Genomic DNA, 24,210 nt, shown 5'->3' with positions numbered 1-24,210 from the left:
AAAGTATTGCGCAGAGTCAAGAACCAGCCCCAGTTCTACTTGAGGTTTACCAATGGAGGACATCTTTATTACTTAAATACACTCATTGTTCCTTCACATATATTCAACAGTTAGTTAGAGTTTAGTTTTATAGCTTTAATCTGGCCAGTGAATGACAATAGTAGGTATTCCCGAGGGAGTAACCGGAGCTGGCATGGCGTCACCACGGATTTAAGCCCAGCATTTAATGAGCATGCAGCAGATACAGGCAGCTGTGCCAGACAAAACACAGCACAGGCAGCCTATTCGCACACTGATGTGAGCATGTTATCCAGCTGCTACACTGTGAAACACAAGGTTTTTTAACTTTGTATGTACACCACTAATCATCATTCGGCTGATATTTGACATTGATTATTCCTCTCTGTCTCAAAGAATATGATAGGCCTTGTGAACGGTGTGGGGAAAGCCAAACCGGAATTTACAGCTAAAAATACCCACAGTGATGAGTCAGGATGGACTGAGCAAACAAAAAGAGACCCGTCTAATTTCCTACAGTCTGGCCTTTCAGTGAAAAAACTTCCAGAGTCCTTTCTAGTTAATGAGAGCAGCATCGAGAAGAGAGAAAAGATAATCTATAGACTAGTGGAATAAAAAGAGATTGTCCAATTTCAGTTCAATTCAATGCAATTTGATTTATAGAGCACCAAATCGCAACAACTGTTGCCTCACAGCACTTTACACTGTAAGGTAAAGACCTTAAAATATTTGAGAGAAAACTCCAACAATGAAATAATCCCCTATGACCATGCAGTTGGCGACAGTGGAAAGGAAAATCTCATAACAAGAAAAAAAAAAAGAAAAAAAAGAGCAGAGTTTAAGTCAAAGTTTAAAAATAATTACCCAGTTTGTTATCATATTGTATCTAGAATTTTCAGGTGAAAATGAATTTAATTAATTTTTGGAATAAAGCTGTAACATAGTAAAAATGTGGAACAATTTGACCTGTGAATACTTTCCAGAAGCACTGTAAAGCAGGGTATCATCTGCATAGCAATGAAAGGTGATCAGGTATAATGTAAATAGCAGTGGTCCCAGCACAGAACCTTGTGGAACTCTGTGACGAACTTCTGTGTGCGAAGAAGCCTTCACATTTACACGAACAAATCCGTTATTCTTTTACATAGATATGATTCAAACCATAATTCCTTTAATATGGTGTTCTGCTTTGTAATTAAATATTATGGTTAACAATATCAAATCACTGCACTTAGGTGAGGTTTAACATGAAATGCACAGAGATCCACTGTCAGAAACCATAAGACTGTCATTAGCAGCTGTCTGTTTTGATAATGAGCTCTGAAACTTGACTGAAATTATTCAAATAAGCTATTCCTCTGCAGATGGTCAGTTAGCTTTTTTACAACTAGTCTTTTAAGAATTTCTGAAATAACAGGAAGGTTGGAGATTAGTCTATAAATCGCTAAGACAGGAGGGTAAAGTAAAGGCTTTTTAAGTAATAGTTTAATACCACCATCTTAAAAGCATGTAATCTGTTGTGGCAGGGCATGGGCTGTGGCACCGCTGCGGGGGAGGCGGACTCACCTGAGAGGCATCAGCGATCACGTCTCACCGGCTTAGAATGATTAACTGGGTCCTGACTGGGTTGTTGTTGTGTTGTGTGTGGATGGCAGCTGAAAAAGAGCCAACAACCGGGAAATAAAAGTGTGTAAAGTGAACTATGTGGTTGGGTCCATCGCAATTTCCATTCCACCCGTTAACAGAGATAGATTGACTACTAATGGTATGACTTCTTTCAGCAGTCTAGAAGGAACTGAGTGTAATAGACACATTGATGGTTTGAAGGAAGTAATTACTGAACAGAACAATCAGAGAGAGTTTAAATAAATATCAGCTGTTTTAAAAGTTTTGGATTAGCTGTTGGATTAGCAGTTGGATTAACAACTTCATTTTAAAAATCCTGCGACTATTCAAATTAGCCACACCGTGGGCTGTAAGGAGCTCTCTGATTGGTTGGACAGACACAGGCTGTCTGTCTGGATTTTTCTAGCTCATAGCTTCGCCCTGCTAAGTAGCGTGTGTGCTTTTACAAAGGCCGTTCAGCCTCAGGATTTACACTCGACTTGACACGGATATGTGAAAACCCTGCAGCAAAACAAACAGCGCAACCTCTGACTGAGTGCCTGTTTATTCAGTCTGACCACCTGTTGAAGGTAACGTGCTAACATGGCTAACGATAGCATCACCGCACGTCGCCACGTTATTTTAAGGTCATCTTAGTTTATGAAAATTTTACGTCACATCTGTACGAGCTGGCTACATGTTTTGTAAACTGCTGTGCTCTTCACAAATAAAGCTGGAAGCAGCTCAGACTATTAGAACCAGCACTGAGCCCTGTTACATTTACACAGTGTTAGAGCAACGGCTGCAGCCTACAGCCTTTAAACTAGCGTGTGCAGTTCCTGCTTTAACCTCCTAGGACCTGGCGTCCACATATGTCGACATCACATTTTCACTCATTACATCCCACGGTGTGGCTAATTTGAATAGCCGCAGGATTTTTAAAATGAAGTTGTTAATCCAACAGCTAATCCAAAAGTTAATCCCTGAGCGAACAGGAAAGGGAAATGGATTTTGAAATGAGGAGTGGAATCGCCATTTTAAAAAGCATTGTGAAAATCACTTTATTAAAGTGCAATTCGAAAAAGGGTTTTGAAATGAAGTTTTTAAAAAGCATTTTAAAAATCAGTTTACTAAATTGGAATTCAAAAATGAATTTACAAATGCAGAATTTATTCTACAACTCATTATTTAAGCACAGAATTCTTTATTTCCATGCGCATGGCTCTTGTGGTCCTCCATATTTGTTAACCTGGCTACAGTACTGAAAAGAAACCTGGGATTATTCTTTTTTCTTCTATCAGTGATGAATTGGAAGATGTCCCAGCTTTACAGAAGGCTTTTTTTATAGAGCACAAAACTATTTTTGCAAGCCAGACAAAGGTTTTCTAAATTAGTGAAACACTATCTCCTCCTCTTCAGCTAAAGGTTATCTGCTTTAAGGTGTCCATTTGTGAGTTATACCAAGGACTTTGATCTGGAGCTTTCTTTTTTAGAAGACTCATAGTATATATGTGTGTAGCTCTGCTTTGTGTGCCCAACTCTGAATAATCACACTTTGGGGGCTCAATAATTTGATGAGATTACTAGAAAAGAGAGCTGCTCCATGTAAAGTGGAATTGATGCCATTTCTCCTAAAAAAGACCACATAAATTTTTTGAACATGACACAGCCAGTGGTTTAAGAAAAACATGCAGCTAAGCATGTCACTACTGTTCTGAATGGAGAGGATGAGTCTGGTATTTTTTAAATCAAAATTACATACTTTGTCAGTTTCAGTATTAATCAGTAATAATTTGAGTGACTTAAGTAATTTCAAAATTAATGCAAACAGGTGCTTTACTGCTAAAGTGAATTCCAGTCTTGCAAAATCTAATTTATTCTTAGTTGGCAGTTTTATATTTCCTTCAAGGGGGGCTACTATGACCCCAGGAACAGAATCAACTATGGCTGCTCAAGTCTCTAGTGTTATGTTTCACAGACTAGAGTTTTTAGCTTGGCAGGTGTCTCATGAGAGGGTAAATTCAATTTGAAACATGAACAGGTTAGTGGAGTAGCAGGGGTACAGCTAACTGGGGTTAGCTATCTGGGAGTCCAAAGCTACAAGTTTTATTAAAGTACCACTGATGCTAAAGGAAGCTGAGAAGTAATTAAACATTTGAAAAACTGCACAGCAGCACGAGGGTGTGCTGCTGGTGCTTCATTTAAAGGTGTTTCTATAAAAGGGGCATCATTTTTAATTCTTCTTATCACCAAACTATTCACTGAGCTGTCGTGCCCTATGGATTGGTGCCAGTCATCTCTGAAGAGACCAGACAACTTCAGAATAAAACTGCTTCATCACAAGATGAATATGATAAAAGTGACTGCCCTGAAAAACATAATATTAATTTCTGTATTGAATTTGAGAAACTTGCCTTTAAGAAACGATACTAGTAAAATGCCTCTTATCAACTGTCATTATAGGTATCAAAAGTTAATACCACTGTTCTCTCGACCTACGTCACACATCTGCTTGTCTAGTTGAGAATATAATGAAACTGACTATATCTTTACTCTTTGCTTATGTACGAGACGTCAAAAGGAAGGCAAAAATGTTTTTATTTTTTTTAATACCATGATATTACTTGGCCTTGCCTCCATGTACTGGGATAAATATTTTTACTTGAGAATACATTTATGTCCGATTCAAAACTTGCCCAAAAAAGTTTATATCCCAAGGCACCAAAGTGCATCTGTTATGCAAAATGTATATCAAGATTTACATGCATTATCTTTTGAGGCAAACACACAGGTAAAAACACACTGAAAACATAAAGGATGTGTTTTCACTTCATTCCAGCTGTCAGACTGTCAGATCTAACACACAGAGAGGAGACACAAGAGGCATTTCCCAGGTGGAATCCTGCCTTGATTCTCACAAAAATGAATCAAACAATCCAGACAGACAGCAGGCCAGTTAAAAGAAGTTGTCTTGGCTCATATTATGCAATATCCTGCAGAGGTATCTCTATAATGTGACTGCACAAGTTTAGATATATTTTGAAAAATATATATTTTGAAAACTCCTAACTGATGTACATGTAAGTCAGTGAAATGAATCACATCTTTAAGATGTGGCCTCTGTGATAAATCAATGGAACTGCTGTGTTCTGTGGTAAGTACAAAGCACTGAATGGGAAGACTGAATGGATTAAACAGCCAGTGACCACAATTTACATTATTTTATATGGGTACATTCATTGTCAGATGAAGTGATGAACTGCAGTACGAACATCACTGATTTCTGATTATCTTTTTATGAAACTACAATCAGTGTTCTGCTTGAAAACCTTTGGCTGCTGTTACTCATATCCTTTCCCAAACATATAAAGGTAGGTTTTACTGCTTAAACCTATGTTAGGGACTAGAAAGGTGCTCGTGTAGTACCTTTCTAGTCAGTTGAGCATTCAAAGCACTTTCTTACTATAATCTCAACCAGTGACACACACATTCATACAACACTTATTTACGCGTAAGCACTTTCTAACATTCACACTCCATTGGATGCATCCGGGGCAACTTGGATACTGCCCAATGGCAGTTGCCCTTACACAGCATCAAAATGCATGTTATTGGGTGTATTGGACCAATACAAGTGCTCAATACTTTCACCCAGCTTCTCAACAAGCACATTTGATCAAGAGGTTTGCTGGAATATGCCCAATCCACAGCGCTCACAGGATCCACTGCCAGCATCACAGTTCCAGACACTACAGGGCACGCACAGAGGTCCCAGGCCCATGCCTTAGGGCTGTTTTGGTGGCACAAAATAGAACTAAAATATTAAAAGGTACTTTTAAATTTGTTGCTAATAATACATCATAAAATGACTTACAGATTACAGATTTTCACATCTTGCACATAAATGATATAAAGCATGAAGACATGATCTGTTATTTTAATGTCCATCTTGTATAAAATGTCAGAGTCATGTGGTAGAATGAAATTTATACACTACAGTACACGCTGATGACAAAGTCATAAATGTAGTGAAGAATGTTGATAATCTCCTCAGCCTGGTGCTGTATAGCAGTAGTAAATTTTGCACATAATCTTTCAATGTCTCTCAGACAGAAAAAAGTGCTTCCCATATGTACATTAAAGAAGATGGATGAAGGAAGCACAAAGAAAGCTTCGGTTACAGCAGACTCATTCTCTCTGAATTTAAACAGCCAGTGTCTGCCCATTATATAAATAATGAGGCCATAGTAGGAATAAAGGTAACACTTTTTTTTGCTGCAAATTTAAACACTCTTTCATTGTCTGAGCATGAAACAGCTCGGGAAGGCAGAAGCACAATGGACTTGGCAGAGGCGGCAAAGGCAGAACAGACAGAGAGGAATTCCCCATCAGTGTCTGAAGCAAACTAACCTTTCTTTTTTCTTTCTGACTCTTCCCTCCTGGTGAGAGTCCAAAGGAAGAAAGTTAACTCTTTCACTGGCACACTGAATGTCTGCTTCAGTTGTTTGTTCAGAGTGCACAGCTCCTAATAATAATTCATGACATTCCTGTGGACTGAGGCTGCAGAATTTACTGACACCCTGGTTCTCTCTGTAGCCTCCACAATGTTTTTCCACACATTAGAGATGCACCACTTAACCCCCCCCCCCCCCCCCCCTTCGCCACCACCACAATCCAGCTCCATATCCAGGTAGTTAAATACAAAGTACTTTCTGTCCTTTTCCCAGTACAGAAAATAGTGTCTTGAAGGTGCTTCTCTGTCTGTAAATGTCGGCTGGTGATGGTTTATAAATACCACTGACCACGGGGGAGAAGAAGAACAGTAGCATGCCATTCACTGAGATTGAGAGATTCACACAAAAGACTTATAAGAAAACCTCAAAACAGTAAACCGCTTTCTCAATTTCCCAGCCCTAGCTTGTACAAACACACTCTCATATCCTGGAAAGATAAGCAGGCCTGTTTTGAAGAGGGCATCAAGAAGGCAGGTGTAAGTCATCCCTCATCTCCTGTCATGGTGGGTCTCACCTTCACAGTCCAACTGACACTACGCTGCAGCCAATCCTTTCTGAGAAGCTTAACCACGCGTCTCTTTTTGAGAGTGGCCCATTGGTCAACTTTGCTCTGAACAAATGGGGAAAAAAAACAAGAACGAAAGCAACCACAGGTAAAATCACGTGTTCCACGTCCACATTTCCAGCAATAAGTCAGATTCATTCCCAGTAGATGCCGGACTTCACCAGGGCTGCCCTCTGTCACTGATTCTATTTACAATTTTTATTAATGCCAAGTGGTTTAAGGCTTCCACCTTGGTGGCTGCAGGATCACGTCTTTGCTTTTTGTGGATGATGTGGTTCTGCTGAATTTATTAGACTGTGGCCTCACACTGAAGTGGTTTACAGCTGAGAGTGAAGTAACAGAAATGAAAATTAGCACCTTCAAGTCTGAGTCCATGGTTCTCAGCAGAAAAAGGGTGGAGTGCCAAATATAGGTAAGGATGGATGGATGGACGTGTTACAAATGTTCTAACAGAAAAGTTTGATATTTTTCATATTCAAGCTAGATAAGAAGACTTATCTAGGTTACCACTAGATCTATAAGAGACTGGCAGCCAGGCACTGAACTTAGTTTGGCAAAATCTGTAAAAAGCAACTCACAACAAGTTTTTGTGTTGTTTGTGAACAAAGACTGCAGTCTTGTCGTCATCAGCTAGCAGGAGATCCAGGATCCAGGAGACCCACATGATTTTATTCTGTTTGTATGCAAGCCCAGTGTCCCAGGTGTCACATGCCAGTTTTGATGTCACATCATGTCACCTTGCCCAGTTGTGTAGCTCTTGATTTTTGTAACCTGGCGTGTTGCGCCACAAGACTTTGCAACAACAACAACAAAAAAACACTTGGCAAAGTCTTTGCTTACAGTTTTGAGTTTTTCTCTTCCTATAACATCACTTACATGGCAGTATTGTCTAAGTGGCGACACCTATCGTTCTGCAGAGGCTTCCTGTGCCTTAACAGTGGGCATAAATAGACTTCAAGATGATATTGCAAAGCAACCTTAGCTGTCAATTTCCAAATGGGAATGAGGAGTGAGTAAACCTGAAGATGAATTTTGCAGCATGAAAGAATTTTAAATATTCCAAATTCTATCCTTTGGTGAATATATCATTTCCAACATGAGTTCTCTGACGGAAAACCTTCAGTTGATCCAAATGCTTTAAGAGGGAGCATTTTTCTCTAATACTGGGTTCTCTTCCCTGTTCATTTCAGAATCAAATTTCAGCTCCTACTCCTCCCATACAAGGTATTGGATAATCAGCCACCGTCTTATCTTAAGGACCTTACAGTACCATATCACTCCAATAAAGCACTTCACGCTTAGACTGCTGGCTTGTCTACGGCTCCTAGGATATTTATTTACAAAGGTAGAATAGGAGGCAGAGCTTTCAGTTTTTAGGCCCCTATTCTGTCAAAACAGCTCCCAGTTTGGATTTGGGAGACAGACACCCTTGCTACTTTTAAGATTAGCCTTAAAACCTTTCTTGTTGAAAAAGCCTAGGGCTGGATCAGGTAACCCTAGGCTGCCAGAGGCTTCCCATGAGTGTTTCTTCTTCACTTGTTTGTTTTCACTGCGTTTTTATACTTTATTTAATCATTCATTATTAGTAATCTCTGTCTCTAGTATGTCTTTTGTCGTGTCCCCTGTCCTAATTCCCAACCAGTTGCAGCAGATGGCTGCCCCTCTCTGAGCCTGGTGCTGTTGAAGGTTTCTTCCTGTTTAAAAAAGGGAAGTTTTTTTTCCTTTCCACTGTCACTAAGTTCTTGCTCATAAGGGCTTGTCTAAATTTTGGTAGTTTTCTCTGTATCACTGTAGGGTCTGTCCCTTACAACATAAGGAACATCTTGGTAAGACTGTTTTTGTTGTTACTATATAACAGGTAATAACATGGAACAGAAATGATTGACCTATTGCAGAAAAACCTATCTAAAAGGCTTTTTCCTAACAAGAAGTTTTTTTCAGAGGAAACATTGCAATCTAGAAAAAAAGTCTTCCATAATGAGGCCAATTGGATTAGCAGTGGTGTGGTCTGAATCTGTGCAATTATTGTTTTAGACATAATGGCGAGTTGAAAGAGGCATACTGCAGGCTTCAGTTATTAGAGCTAAAGGCTCATTATTGGAGGCATTAACTCAGTTATTGCTACCAACCAGAATGGTTGGGTTTTCATACATCTTGGATAAACTACAGGACTTGCTCTGGCTACTTAATGCTTCCCCAACCAGGCCAGAGAGACATTTTTAAAAACTTCTGTGCCACCAAATCCAAATGATAAATCACTTAACAGGAGCCTTATGAGTCTATGAGACTGTTGTTGCTGAACTTGTTCTAAAAAGATAAAGACTGAGACACGGTCTCCATTTGAACCATTTGGAGAATCCCCTTACAGTCCTGGTACAAGACTAGTGTTAAAGTTCAGATGTGTGGTACTAATCACATTTAAAAACAATGTCACATACAGCAATCTTTAGGTGTGAGCACAGAGCACTAATGAAACACTGATGATTTCAGTGAGGCTGTCGAAATTACTTATCCCCTCTGAAAAGCTCTTTAAACTAAAAAAACAAATTTCATCCACAATCAGCACTATCAGATTTCAAATTCCCATTTACACCACACTAACATTACAGCAATGCCAAGGCAGTGCCAGCAGGGATCCAGGCATAGATACAGCAGAGCGGTATGGAGACCTTGACCAGATGAGAGCAGCCAGGGGGAGGGGGATCTGGATAGCTGTCTTTCTTCTCCCAGACTCGAGCCCAGACATACAGAAACACACTTGACTCTGTACCGTCTCCAGACGACGCCAGTTCCACAGCTGTTTATAACTCACTTTTAGCACAAAACCATCATCACTCTTTGGAGATGAACCTTTATGAAGTCACATAGTGCGTGGGAGAGCTGTGTGGGTGCGTGACTATGTGTCATTTTTCATTCTTTTACTCAATTTTTTTTTAGTCGCTGGTAATTAAAGTGCTCTTTCCTATGAACTCCTCTGAGGTGCTTTTTCACCTCTTAGGCTGAAAACTTCTCTGTCTGGATTGATCTCAGTGGAGTTTGTCAGATTCTAATGTTATTTTCATTTAGAAATATAATAATGTATAATAGTGTGGGTTTTATGAATGTCTACGTGGAAAATAGGTGGGAAATTTTTTCTCAGCTAGGTATTGGAAACATTGCATGTTGCACCACCCACACCCACAGCCCGACACATGCACACACAACATTTTATTACAGAGTTAATTATATCTGATAGCAGAAGACACGCTGATTTTAATTGTACAAACTCTGAAACTTTCAGGATTTTGTTTGTTTGCCTTTCTTCTTTTTTTTGGGATTTTTGTTATCGGGGGAGGGGAGGGGTCAAATAAAGCCACTGGGCACAATATGGATATGGCTTTTTATTTTTGCTATGGCAAAATATAACTCCTTATTACGGTGTATTGCAGGTTTTAGGCACTTATCAGTGACAGGTGTTAGTGCCAAAAATATTGCAGGACAAAGTATGTACCTGAAAGTATCCACAATGTCACTTTCAGCCTTGAAATACTGATTTATGAGCACATACTGACACATTAAACTTTTTGAATTAATGTAGCTGCATGCTTCCTGCATTTAAATACATAAAACTATTTTAATACCGTAAACGAAACAGTCTAAATTTAGGCTCGATGATGGTTTCTCTGCAGAGTAGTGACATCACCTGTATTTTAAGTTCACGTTTTTTTCTCTGTTTATTTACATGACAGACACTGCATTTTAATAACACTTTTTGAAAATTGGACTTTAATTGAGTAGTAAAATTTGTAGCTATTGCATTTTCACAAATCCCAGTGTCTTTATAGGCAATTCAAACTGCCGTCCTGATTGGCTCCCCTTATTAAATAATAGCTGAACTGTTTCCAAGCAGGCAGCATTAAACTAGGATGCATCCAGCAGCAGGTTTACTTATTTCAATTGAAAGAGTTGCTGTTGTTCATGACTAACAGCTGTATCACAATGTTATTTTTTAGTTAGCCTTTAACTGACTTTCATTTATTTGTAAAAGGCAGGATAAGTAATGTTGTATTATAATGGAAGCTTGTTTGAAGACAACCTACAAATATTCTGAAAATGTCAAGAAGTTTAAGAAATATTAAATGCCTATTATATTAACAGCACACTATAACCTACTTACTGAAAGCTTGACTGAAGTGCTGCACATCTGTCCTTTGGACTGAACAAGATCTATACAGCAGACTGCTGCCAAAGTCAAGCATTTACAGTAGTCTCCATTTTCCTGCCATGTCTTTTTGCATCTTACGCATATTAACTACTCTGTGTGAAACCTGGAGTCCAAGATAACATTACTTCTTATGAGAAATGTACCCGAGATGTGAGTGCAAACACACACAGAGAAAATAAATAGACACTTTATAGAGTGATCATCCAATATTTCAGTTCTTTCTGCATTTCTCACTTTTCAGGAATGTCTTGAACAATAGCCTCTTTGAGAGAGCGAACCTCTTATCGTGGCACATATCCTAACATGCTAATTACCCACACAGTTTGAGTTCATTTATTATGCATGAAATAATCTAATATGATGACTGTGATAATTATGCGCACATAGATAAGATAAAAGAGTAGTAACCAATTATGGCACGGGAGTTGGGAAAAGTAATTATTCTTTGTAGTGGAAAGAAGTCTCGGTAGAGAAAAAGGGGGTTCGGTCTGTTTTTCTTTTTTTCTACTTAGTACTGGATTTAACATGTGAAATCATGTCTACACTCCCAGATAATGTTTAAGGGATATTTTCGTGATTTAAAGTCTTATTTTTTAGCAGGCATTTCATTGACCAAAATGAAAAAGTAAAACTGCAGTAGACCAGAATTTGCTTCAGCTGCTGATATATCCACTTACAGTGATGTTTCTGTTATAATTGCACACGCTCACCCCCCCCAGCAAACTCCATAAATCTGACATGTTTACATTAAGACTTGAAAGGCAATGCAACTAAATGTCTTGGTTTTCATCGGCAGTAGCAAATCAGAAAGGACACCAAAAGGAAGGAGTGGTGCTCAGAGTCAAGTACTCACAAATCAGACGGGTGTTGTAGAGTCATTAAATATTACCACTTCTAAAATCAGAGCTGGCATGCGGTTAGCCCGCACCACTGTACAAACACACTTAACACAGCACAGCTTTCTTTGACAAATTATGTGCCTGCCACCACAAATCACAGGAAACAGAGACTCAGCAGTAATTTTGTTTCTCTGTGACTGTTTTGGCTCAAATCTTCTTATGAATTAAACTTTTATGTAACGGAATGTGGCAGCCTGGAAACGGTGCTGAATGTGGATTAATGTGTCGGCATGCTCACACAGACAGAGAAAGAAATGTTTTACGGTTGCTCGTAATGTCTTTAAATGAGAACCAAACTTGACTGAGTCACTGCTGCAGGCCAAAATAATGAGATACGGGAACGATAATTAAATGGGGGAAAAAGAGAAATTTTGCTAATTGCAAAATTTGTGCTATGTAAAGGAGGACTATTGTCTCTGACCTCAAACTAAAACCCAACTGAAAGTGACTCAGAAGTGCACACGTCATGGTCACACTCATCAACCGTCAACCGTGTCCCGGACCAAGTCTCCTGTGGACTCCTGTAGCTGACTCATAATTATTTGCAGAGTCCAAGCTTCAGGCCAAACACGAGTCCAGAACCATCCAGAAGACAGCTTTTAAAAACAATACTGCATCAATTTCGACAGGTTTTTCAAATCAGCTCAATTTCCATTTCCATCAGTGTCGATCCCGCCCTGTTTCAACTACACACAGGTCTGAACAAAGGGACTGGCTCTCTGTGTGCTCTGTCACTTTAAACTGGAGGTTAATGTCAGTGGTGCTCATGTTTCCTTACACACTCAGCAAAGTCATAATGTTCTAAATGCAATGAAGTGAGGAAAGGAGAGAGCAAGGACGATGGATACGGCTAAGACGGAAGCTACTGCATATCATGCATTTCATATGAACAGCTGATGTTTGGAAAACATTTTCATGGATTTTTTGATGGATATTTTTTAGGGGCATTAATCCATGTTATTACAAGCTTGCAGTGAAAAAGAAGATTACTTCAGCTCTCTAAAAACAGGTCATTCTTTGGTCCAAATAAAACAAGAAAGACGTATGGACCATAAAGCCAGTTTTAACTGCTGCCTTAAGTTAAAGTTCAACAGGAGTATGAATAGACTGTTCTTGGTTGACTTCACTAAATCATTGATCATCTCTTAGACATCATTTTCAATATACTGCCAGGAATAAGTTCACCAACATGTTTTCAATATGTAATTTTAGAATAAGGCTGTTGTAAATGCTTGGGGTGTGTAAAGGACAATTTGACTCTAGATCTATCATATTGGTTCCCAAGTGTGGTGGGGTTTAGGTCCCAAAAGCTCTGGTTCAGATTAGGAAAGATGCAGGTTTCCACATTAATAAATAGACTTGTCCTTTCCAAGTTATTCTTGGACTCTTTGATAAGTTCGCAAAAACCCGATCTTTCTAATCTGCATGTTTTTCTCCAAAACATAACCACCAAAATGAATATTTTATCATGGAAAGGAGATTACTCTTATGAGCTGAAAACTCATGTTTTGTCATTGTCACTGGACAGTGGTAATCAAGGAAGTGCTTAATGCAGTAATGTGTGTTTAGCATTGTAAAACTATGTACTTTTATTCAAACTGTGGTTTTTCCTTCTATAACCGAAAAAGCTATTTTGGTGCCTAAACCCAACCAAACAGAAAAAGAAAGAATGTGGAGTTAAAAACAAAAGTGCAAAACCAGGAGAACAGAAGAGTTTCCCAGGAGAACTCCTGTCTGGCTGTTTTCTTCTCTTTAGAGGGTGTGTAATTATGTCATCCATCGCCCCACCTAACACAGATTTTTGTAGGTTTTTATTGTTTTCCATGTTGAAAGCTGAACGCTAAAGAGTTGTCCCAATGCATCAGAATTGAGGCTAAGTGAGGGTGAGTTAAAAAACAAATACTTGGTCTTTTTTTAAAGTGAGACAGGTTTTTACATCTACACATTTCCCCCATATCTAACACTCTGACTAATAAGACTCGGTTAATTATTTCCACACCCAACTTGTTTAGTCCCGACTTTGAGAATTTCCACGTTGATATCAACCAAAAATGAAGTGTGAGACCTCAGTGGACTGAGAAGTGGATCATGGTCAAATGTTGGTGGCTCCCAAATCAAACTCATCCATGATTTATTATTTTTCTTTTGATGTTTCAGCCTTTCACCAATTACAGGACGTTACAGCCGGCTATTGTTAGACTTGGAAAAAAGAAGCACAAGAGCAGAGGATGGAAACAAGTTTTATTTGAAATATGGTCTGATGCTGGTGGGGGGAAATGGTGAATTGACCGATGAGATGGACACTTGGTTTTGTGGGGTTTTTGTTTTTTTGTTTTTTGCTTGTTGAAGACGGATAACAGTTGGGCTGCAGCTTATTATTATCTTATTATTATTATTTTAACAACTGGATATTCTGTTGATTATTCCATAGGTGAATCGAGTAATCGGATATGTTCTCAGTGGTTTCCATTTTAAAAATTTTAAGGTTTTTAATAGTTTATCTGCATACAACATCTGTCAAAAAACTAAAGCCTTTCATTGTCTTTATGTAAGCTGTTAACTTTCTTAAATGCAAAAATAAATAAATGATCGTAAGTGCGGTAATGTCAAAGAAAATAAGGTCTACATGAAATCTAAACTAAGGCATAAAATAAAACTGCCTTTGCTCTTTCTCCTTGGAGAGCTTTCTTACATTAGTACGAGGCAAACAGAGTTCTATGTTGCATCTTTTTGATGTTCGTTCGTGTGTGTGTGTGTGTGTGTGTGTGTGTGTGTGTGTGTGTGTGTGTGTGTGTGTGTGTGTTACTGAAAACAGAGGCTCTGATGATTAATCTTAATAACAATTCTGTGTCCACCCTAACAATAATAGGTCACAGGCTCAGAGTATTACTGGCACAGGTACATTTTTATCAGCCTGTGAAGAACCACTTTTAATTCTATATTTTAAGATATTTTTGTTTACTTTAAATATGAAAAAATGATGTAAAAGCCTTAAATATGGTTTAGTACACCCCTGCTTGCTGCTGGTATCACTACAATAGAAAGCATGACGCCTGTAGTCGGCCTTCAGCAAGCTCATTTAAATATCGTATAGATATTGGAGCTTGCTAAAGATGTGGTTTGATCACGGACTCCTGCTGACTGTTTCTAGTAAAGTTTTTAATAAGAAACAACTATTTCCGTGGTGACAACTAAATGCTACAGAGCCTTGGATTAAACAAAGCATGAAGCAAAGAATTTTCATAGAGGATTTTTTTTAATAGTCGAATTATTCAAGTTACTAGATGAATCACTGCAATCCTGGAATAGAAAAAAAAATATGAATGACAGAACACCTATATCAGACATGTCTGTCTACAAAACCAGTCAATATTAGCATGTATAGTGTTGATGACAGAATGCAGTATTTCACTCATATGTATATAGTTAATAGTTAATAATTAATAATTTAACATAATGCATTTTATGAATGTAGTTGCTAGGGGACTGGCCATTTTGTTAGGTTACCGTGTAGTTATATATATAAAATGTTATTTCTACTTTACCATTAGCATCCCTTTGGATGAAAAAGCTGCTGAAATTTAGCAGCAGTTCGACATCCAAGATGGCTGATGTTTAGTGAAATATAATACAGGAATGAAAGAGTGTAGTGCTCCTTTCACATTTTAGGAGTGACAAGTCTTGTGAAACACTGTGACAGATATAGCCTTCCTGTGGAAAATGAAATGCGCCTCGACTCAAGCCTGTACTGTCATAAAATCATGGCACTTTTATAGCAGGGTACTGGACTATGTAAAGGAAGTCATTTGCAGCTAATAAGAACGATTACTAAAAAGCACTGGGACAAATCATTGTGTCCTTGCCACTGCATAATGTCTTTACTAGTCTTACTAGTCTGCTGATAAGTCACAGTTTTAACTAACGACTTGTGCATTAACAAGAATTTCCCCGGGTGCCTTCAAAGACCTCTTAGAGATTAACAGCAAAGTATACAAATGGATTTGAAGAGACGACTGCTTTTGTTCAACTCTAATGCCAAGAATAAAGGAACAGCTATAGACTGAGTGAAAATATTGTCCTTCAGATCAATGGTGTCCTAGAGTGCAGTAGGCTGAAACATTCAGATGAGTGGCAGAAAGAGCAACACACTTGAATAATATCTTTGGAGAGGACTGTGGAAAATGGAAGTGTACTCCAGTAAATAGCCATTTGGAGGTCACAGCTTTAGCGTTGGTGTATTTCTATTCACAGCGCAGCAGACTTCAATGAGCTGCTGTGCCAACAATCAAAGGAAGCTGATATCTAAAGATCATCAACCACCATTTCAAAAAGGCTAATTTCCTCATCTTCTTGCCTATTGCCTTGTATCTCAATGTGTTGGGGTTTTTTTTCATCTGTATATTAATTTAGCTGTAAAACAAACAAACAAACAAACAAACAACAACAGTGATCTGAGATAGCTTAGTGCTCACAGAAACAGCCTGAATTCTTGTGTACCTGGTTGTAAAACTAATAAAAGCAGATCTGCATCACATAGAGGAGACAACGCTTTTCTTAATGGCAACTGCACTGCAGTGCCGAAAACCAGCTGGAGCTGTACCTGCAGTAAAAAGACGCTGGAGTTTCAATAAAAACAGCAATTTTTGAAGTGACATCAATATAGTTGCATTAAGCTAATTGAAGCTCCTGCCTCTGTATCAGTGCATGGTGTGAAGATGGCTTCATCAAAATAAGTAACAGTTCTGAGGAAACTTAAATATGTTTTATAGAATATTGCAGTGTGTGAAATTCCCAAAAGTGGCAACAGCATTTTGGCCAATGCATTTATTCATGTATTCATTCTCAATATGCAGCCACATAGTACTTGGTCGGATTTACTCTGCTGTGATCTACTGTTGAATTCAAATCAAATATTTTGAACCTCACCCAGCTCAGCTGTTACCAGGACTCTGAAATATAATAAATTCAGGATTTGCTGGCAGGATTCATATTTCTCTGTGAGAAGCTCTACTCATTTATTCGGATTATCTACATTCCACCAGAGATAAGAAGCAAAGGCACAATGAGGTTCAGAGTCTTGCTAAAGGTCTTCAAATGCAGAATATATAATGTGCTGTAGCTAATTTGATTGCACGCTTGATCTTTGAATAGTAAGCACCAATGTCTAAAAATATTATGTTTTAATTGTTTTCACTGCAAAAATAATGACATCAAAAGCAGCTGATATTAACACTACTGAATACTGACGACATGAGAGAGAGGCCGCAGCCTGTTTCTGAAGAATCTTTGAAATACTTTTCACCCCCAGTAAACAATGCACATGCATCCTGCTGCTGGTGGAAAAACTAAGCTGTATTGGACTTTCCATTCTAAGCCACAACTTTGACTCATTTTAGGGAATGTGTCCCTGCTGGGCTTTCATTTCCTCTGTCTGAAAAAAGGAATGCAATCAGAGAACTGATGCTAAAATCATTATCTAATGACTAAAGCCCTTATTTGACTCCTTCCATGCTGTCGTGTTCACTGTTCAAGCACACATCTGTGATTGTTATGTGAAGAAGAGTATTTCTAAAAGTTTAAGAACGATCTGCAGGGTAAACTGAATGTGCTACACACTATCATTCAGTGAATAGCAGTCTGGAGGCAGACATGGATTTTTCTTACTTTTTTCCAGCTGGAGATGAGCAGTGCTATACTGAGAGAACATTGTAATAACATTTTGTGGAGTAAAACAACACAAGAAAAAAAGAGTAGCCTGTGTCGTGTAGACAAGTATGTAATCCTCCACATGCTCATGTGCAATGGAATCACTTTTAGTTCATATTTTAAAAAAAATAAATGAAGCAAAACAATCTATGCATTTAAATAGTCATTAGGAATACTGTTTTACATCAAGACTTGTAAGTAATGTAATGACTGCCTTAAAAAAGTGACTATGAAGTGTAAATGGTATCAAATATATATTAATTCACATTTTCTCACTAACTTTATCTTAAAAATGCTTCCTTAATGTTTGCTTTTGCATTGCAGTTATTTGTAAATTCTACAAGACATACATCTGGAAACACTCATTGCTAAGGCACTAAGAGGATGTCTGTTGTTATACCGATCACCAACTGGCACTGGGGAGGAACCAGCTAAATGTACTGCTGTTTGCTATTTTAATAAAAATGAAAATAACTACAATTGTGCTCAGATGCAATTATGGGGCAAAAATGTTAAATTACATATAAATGTCAAAATGTTATTGATTACTATGGGGTTATATACCACTATTCAGACTACATCATTTATTTATTGTTATTAAAGTAAAATGTTTTAATCGCTTTTTCTGCCTCACACTCTTTTCATTGTTGAGCGTTTAGATTAAAATACATTTCAGCAGTACTGTATGCCGTTACTGCCTGATTCCCTTTTTAAATTAAATTACAGTTCTAATCAACATGCCTATTCATTATAGTTTGTTTATGTCTTTCCAGAAACAAAGTCTGTAATGTTGACACTATATGGAGAATCGCTAAATTTGCCTGCTGTTCCTCTTGAAGCATAAATCAAGCCAATCCATCTCTCTCCGAAGCCCACTCCCCGGTGGCTTACTTAGAGCCGTGCCAGCACAGCACTGGCTGCGGAATGAGCATGGGTAAGCATGCAAGGGCTGTCCTTAACCTGTGCTATCTGACGATATAAAAAGGTCTCTGCCTCCTCCTGAGAGCAATAGGGATCAAGCAGGCTTAGTGGGCATGACCTACGAGGGCCCAGACAGGACCAAAACATGCAGCGCAACACAATTGTCTAAAGAACTGCCGCGCTATCGAACATGAGAAAACTAGACTACATCACTTTGCTCATGGGCCAGAACAGGAGCTATATTCACTTCGCTGAGGATACCCAGCAGACTAAAACCCTATGAATAATTCAAAACATCCGCTGTTTTTCCAGCCTGATTTTAAAAAGCCGGGCCCTCAAAAAAAACAACAAATTAGATATTTCACAATTTGATTGCTAGAAAAAAGACTCCTGCAAAGTAAGCCCTATTAGTCTTACAAGAAACCCTGTGAAAAAAAGAGAAAGAAAGGAAAAAGACTGTCTCCAAAAATGATTCCACTGGCTCCATGCAGGGAGGAATTAGCAGCAAAGGCGAAGAAAATGACAAGACATTCGCTCATGGTTTAATTTCCTCAATTGCTTTATGGCCATACATAAATGCTTAAATTGGTTTGTAACATATGCTCTCCTCGCTCTGTTTACTTCCTTCATTTAGTGTGACTGACTCACTTTATTAGTGATTATCCCCCAAAAAGCTGTAGGAATGCACAGCATCACATCTCATCATGTAATTTACCCATATAGTAAGAATGGGAATATGCAAATGGTGCCGGAGTATTGTGCAGCCCTAAATGTGCCCCTGGGCTGCTTGTCCAATGACACAAATCATCAATTAAGATCTCAGCAGGGTTTGGTGGATAAACTAAATTGGCATTATCGCCTTTTGACAATATGTAGAGCTGCGTGGGGTACATAACAACAAAGAACAAACATCTCTGAGGGTGACTAGTGATGCGTATCAACTCGTGTGCTTGCGTATTTGTGTACGCCGTCTCGATCCATTCGCAGGTAAATCATCTACTGACAAAGGGTGATTTGAACGGTGTAAAAGGTAAAAGGGCTTCTCTTGCTCTTTTAACAGCAATTCACAGAACAACAGCAGTATCTTACAAAGTGTTTACTTTCACAGTGGGTGCAAATTTAGCCCCTCGTGGGATTTCATGCTCAGCATTTTGCACCTGGTGAATGTGTCTGACAAAGGGACCTAAAGTGGTCCAAATCGCCATCGTGATTTCTCAGGGAAGCAGATGATTAGTAAACAAATGGTTCAGGCATATTTAATTAAGCTAATGTACTCTTGATGTTCACACTATGGCCTTAGTTATTAGGCCCTCAGTTAGCTTTGTATAGCCAGAGCATTTTACCACTGAGAGAAAACAACTGTGTCAGTTGTCAGTTTAAATTTTATATCAAGAAAAGCGTTTCTGTTTTTAAGTCACATGTGTTTATCAAATCTGCGCCTGCCTATATGAAATACTGCCCAAAGGGACACAGGAGTTGGCTGAATTTGACTCAAAAAAACTACTAAGACAGAGCAAAAGACCAGCAAATCTGGGCCTCTCTAACTCAAGGATGTAAGTCAAATCATACAGGCTAGCAGTGCTGAAAACTAGCTGTCTCGCAGACAGTGTTTTGTGCCAGTCAAACAAGCTCTACGGTGAGCAAAACCGTCATTCAAGCAATTGTGGAATAAACAAGTCATCTGAAATAGAAAGTGGTGAGCGGCACACAAAGAGGGCCAGTGTTCAGACTAGGGAGGTTTTTGCAGGGCTGGGTAGGCTGAGTGTAAACTTTAGAGCTCACTTCAGTCAAACATTGATTGAGAAAATAAGAAGTCAAACATGCCCCTATATGAGGACAACTTAAATTACTACATGTAATATTTTAGCTTTATATATTGTTTGTTTTACTTTAAAATACTGCTGCTACACTAATTTCACTGAAAAGCTTGGGTACTTTTGTAAGTCATCAGCAAAAAAATGTAATTTTAAAGGTAACTATAGTTCACTTTTTTCAGTTTGAGATTGAAAAACATGCAACCATCTATTTTTCCTGCAAACCAAAATAATTACACACGCAAAACTCACGAGCATTAAGAAAAATAATAATAAAATTCAGTGAATTACATCAAATTGCAAGTGTGCTACATGACACCCCCCATTTACACCTCACCTAACTCGGTCAGTCAAAATAAAAGCCTTTTTAACAGCCCAACAACGAAACTTCAACATCAAGAAAATTGCATTACATTACAACACAACACGCCTTTTGCACGTTACAGACACGCCGTAAAATGAAGTGTTAATTTGCGATTAATTAGAATGGGATGAGGCGTTCCGAAGCTTTTTGACAAAGAAATCAAAGCAAACAGAACGCCAGCTTCCTGCACGCTTTACTGCTTTTATTCTCTTTAAACTATTACATTTGCACTAAAACATCCGCTTTATACATTTAAAAAAAATCTGAGATAACCGCATCACAAACATTACCGCGACAATTTCAAAAATCCAAATGCCGCATCAAGCAAAGGAAAAAAAATCCACTGGTCTTTGAGTCCAGCACAAAAATGCTTCTCCTCTCCTTTCCCTCTCTCTTTTTTCACCCCCTCCTCTAGGCCCCCTCCCTTCCCTCAGTCTCTCGCTCTCTCTTTTTTTTTTCTTTCTCCCTCCCTCACTCTCTCTCTGTCTCTCTTTCCCTCCCTATCTCTCTCTCCCTCACTCTGGCCTGGCTGGCTGTCTGACTGTATGAATAATGTCCTGCCTTTTGTAATGAAGGGGGGGAAAGGGGGAAAAAGGACGCTGGAGTGCTGAAGCCCTGCTCCCATGCACTGACATTGAAAATGAATGACAGCTTACCTGCATGCCAATCTTCATCAGACTGACACTGGGCTGACAGCACAGCCTATACTCCTCCACACAGTCGCTGACGTCAGTCATGTCAGGCCCCTCCCACCTCCATCTTCATCTCCGCTCCCCGTTTTCCCAACACCGGGCTGCTGATGCCTTCCAGTGTCCATGGGAAATACCGCAATCAGGTGTAGGGCTCCAAACACACGAAACCCCCAAGAAGAGCGCATTGACATTTGCGGTCGAGTTACGGTGGTGCAACTCGTTTACAACAATCACAGTAACAACAACAGCAAACAACAGTTCATTTCAATAAAAAAATCTAAAGAATTTAGTTGATTTTGAATCAAGAGAATCAGTCTGGACCAGCTTAAAACGCAAAAATGTGAACATTTAAATGACATTTTCAAATGATTTAATATATGAACACATTCATTGAGCTCGGGCGGACTCTGTTATAAACCTGAAAAGTAAAGTGACCTACATCTGTTCGGTCATCCTCTGTGCTTTCGGTCTTTATACAAACATAATGTGACAGCCTTTGTCAGGAAAGTGTGTCCAGTTACAGGCAAGCTTGAACCTTTTTAGTATAAGAAACCTAATTCACTGCGTGTTGATTTCCTGCTGTTCTAATCCCTACAGGAATCCCCAGTTTTATATTCACTTCATTGGCTGCCCGTGCATTTTAGGATCCATTTTAAGCTGCTTTTATTTGTCTTTAAGTGTTTGTCAAATGCTGCCCCTCTGTATCTCTCTGAGCGTCTTCATCCATACATAACTTCCCGGTCCCTCAGGTCGGCAGACCAGCTCCTCCTGAGCGTGCCCAGGACAAATCGTAAGCTCAGAGGGGATCGGGCGTTTGCTGTGGCAGCACCAAAATTGTGGAATGAGTTGCCTTTACATGTTAGACAGGCACCTTCATTATCTGTTTTTAAATCACGTCTTAAAACTTATCTATTTACCTCGGCTTTCAGCACAGCAGGACTTGTTGATGTCTCTTAATATGTTTCTAATTAATTATATTATTTTTAATTTTAAGATATTCTATATGTAATTTAAACTGTTTTCTCTTTGTTTTATATTTGTAGCACTTTGGCCAACATTGTTGGATGTAAAGTGCGTTATAAATAAAGATGCTATGCTATGCTACAGCTGTGGGTAGCTGCTTCAATGTTAAATGTCTCAGTTGTAGTCACCACAGCTCCACTTATCCTCGTTCTTTTTGTTATATCCTCACTTGTTCAGGTTTACCACTGATTACAGTTCTTCGTTCAAACAGAAAAGACCTGAGTTTAGACCTTCTTTATCGGGAATGTTCAAGCACCCCTGAATTTGGACATAGAACCCCTAAAAAATGTTCTGTTATCATTGTCTAATTTTGCATTTATATTCCCACCTGGTCTGCTGGAGACAGTGCAGGTTATAACAAGCACAGATTTAGATATCCAGTGTTCTTAATGTCATGATGTTACAGTGCACTCATACATGCTTCAACATCAACAGTGTGGATTTTTATTAATAGATTTGTGTTATTTTGACAGAAAGAAGATGAAGAGGTCATTCCACGACACCACTCACTTGTGAAGATTGAAAACACACATTACCTAAATATGTAAACATGCAAGGAAAAGTGTAAATTGTCCTGATAAAACAGGGTCATTACCATCAAAAATGTTAATGTAGGCTAGATTGTTAGAGTCTATTAGCTAATTTTAGCTTTCTGAGCCTTAGGTCTGCTGGTATATATGCATGTGCTTTATCAATTTCCTATTTCTGTTCTGGTGAAATCGGGGTGCAGTGTTTGTTTACAGCAAAGCAGACCTCTAGACAGAGAGAAAACAGCTAAGAGTGAATATGTAGTGAAAGCCAACAAAAGTTACAAAGCCATGGTAGCTTCTGCTTTGCTCACACTCATTAATAATGATTTCACATTCTAAATAGAACATATTAATTGATACGAACTGAATAGGGTTCCCATCGCTAAACATGGCTTGAACAGGATGGATGCCATTACAAATCTATTCTCCACTCTTGGATCAGGGGACCTGATATCATGTGTCCTGCAGAATAAATGAAGGGTTTGCATGAATTTGGAAACTTTAGTGTAAAATAAACTCTACCAACTCCAGGTGTATGGGGTGGCAGAGTGATGTTTTTTTTTTAAATGTTTTAATTTTAATTGCAATTTAATTGAAGTAAACTGAACTGCCTGTACGTGGTTAAGAGACTGAAAAAAGAGAGTGACAAAAGGCTGTGCATGTTTCTTCTCATATCTGCTTTGTATAGTTCTTTAATGTACCGTGGTCATTTCTGGTCAACAATTGAACACAATTGAGTCTTTGCCTTCAGTTTGCCCGCTATAAGACTGGTGTTTCATATGGAAAACTGTGATTATTCATTCCAACTAATTGGGTTGCTTTGAAGGTAATATTGTAATGTGCATTCCTTTGAACTGAGGGTTGTAAAGGGGAAAAGGACAGCAGCGCATGTTTACAAACAGAATATTCCGCTAATATTAATTGCAAGGAAGTCTGTGCATGTCATTATGATAGGGGGCTGAGCCCCCTTCAAGGTCTAATCCCAGAATCGCCCCTTCCTGGACACTTTGATACAACATTGAAAGTGAGACGTTTGTGTGCGCTTTAATCTGTTTGATTGCAGTGAAAGTGTAGAAAAGATCAAATCGCCCGATGGAAAGTCAGGCAGGCACAGGCAAAACACAAAGAGCGGTTTAAACTGCTCTAAAAAAAATGTAAATATCTAATAAGGCGACATATTCATAATTTCTCTCACACACGCGCGCTAGAATGCACATGCCTTTGAATCGCGGACCTGGCTAGCCCCCTGTTGGTCACCATGAATATTACCCATGATAAATCTTAGCTCGGAGTGCACGTGAGACATTCAGTCACTACTATTAATACACTTTGTAGATCAAGGAGCAGAATATTGT

At 38.7% G+C, this 24,210-nt stretch overlaps 1 protein-coding gene across 2 annotated transcripts in view; it reads right to left on the bottom strand.

Moving 5' to 3' along the window:
• The window catches only part of LOC146623786 (homeobox protein PKNOX2-like), a 103,740-nt gene extending 82,410 nt beyond the window's left edge, over positions 1–21,330 (bottom strand). Inside the window, exons 1-2 of one of the 2 annotated variants that reach the window (XM_085364292.1) lie at positions 21,267–21,280; positions 1,585–1,673 (exon numbers count right to left, since the gene is read on the bottom strand). The gene's annotated coding sequence lies outside the window, so the exon portion shown is untranslated. Of the gene's footprint in view, positions 1–1,584; positions 1,674–21,266 lie in introns of both variants that reach the window. The other variant, XM_085364291.1, reaches the window with a different exon arrangement.
• Between the last annotated feature and the right edge of the window lie 2,880 nt (positions 21,331–24,210).

Source organism: Diplotaxodon limnothrissa, linkage group LG10 (assembly GCF_057381915.1).
Source record: "Diplotaxodon limnothrissa isolate DT_005_m linkage group LG10, D_limnothrissa_male_GT1.1, whole genome shotgun sequence".
Taxonomy (NCBI): Eukaryota; Metazoa; Chordata; class Actinopteri; order Cichliformes; family Cichlidae; genus Diplotaxodon; species Diplotaxodon limnothrissa.
The sequence above is the reverse complement of the archived record's forward strand: the minus strand, read 5'-3'. Positions and strand labels throughout refer to the sequence as shown.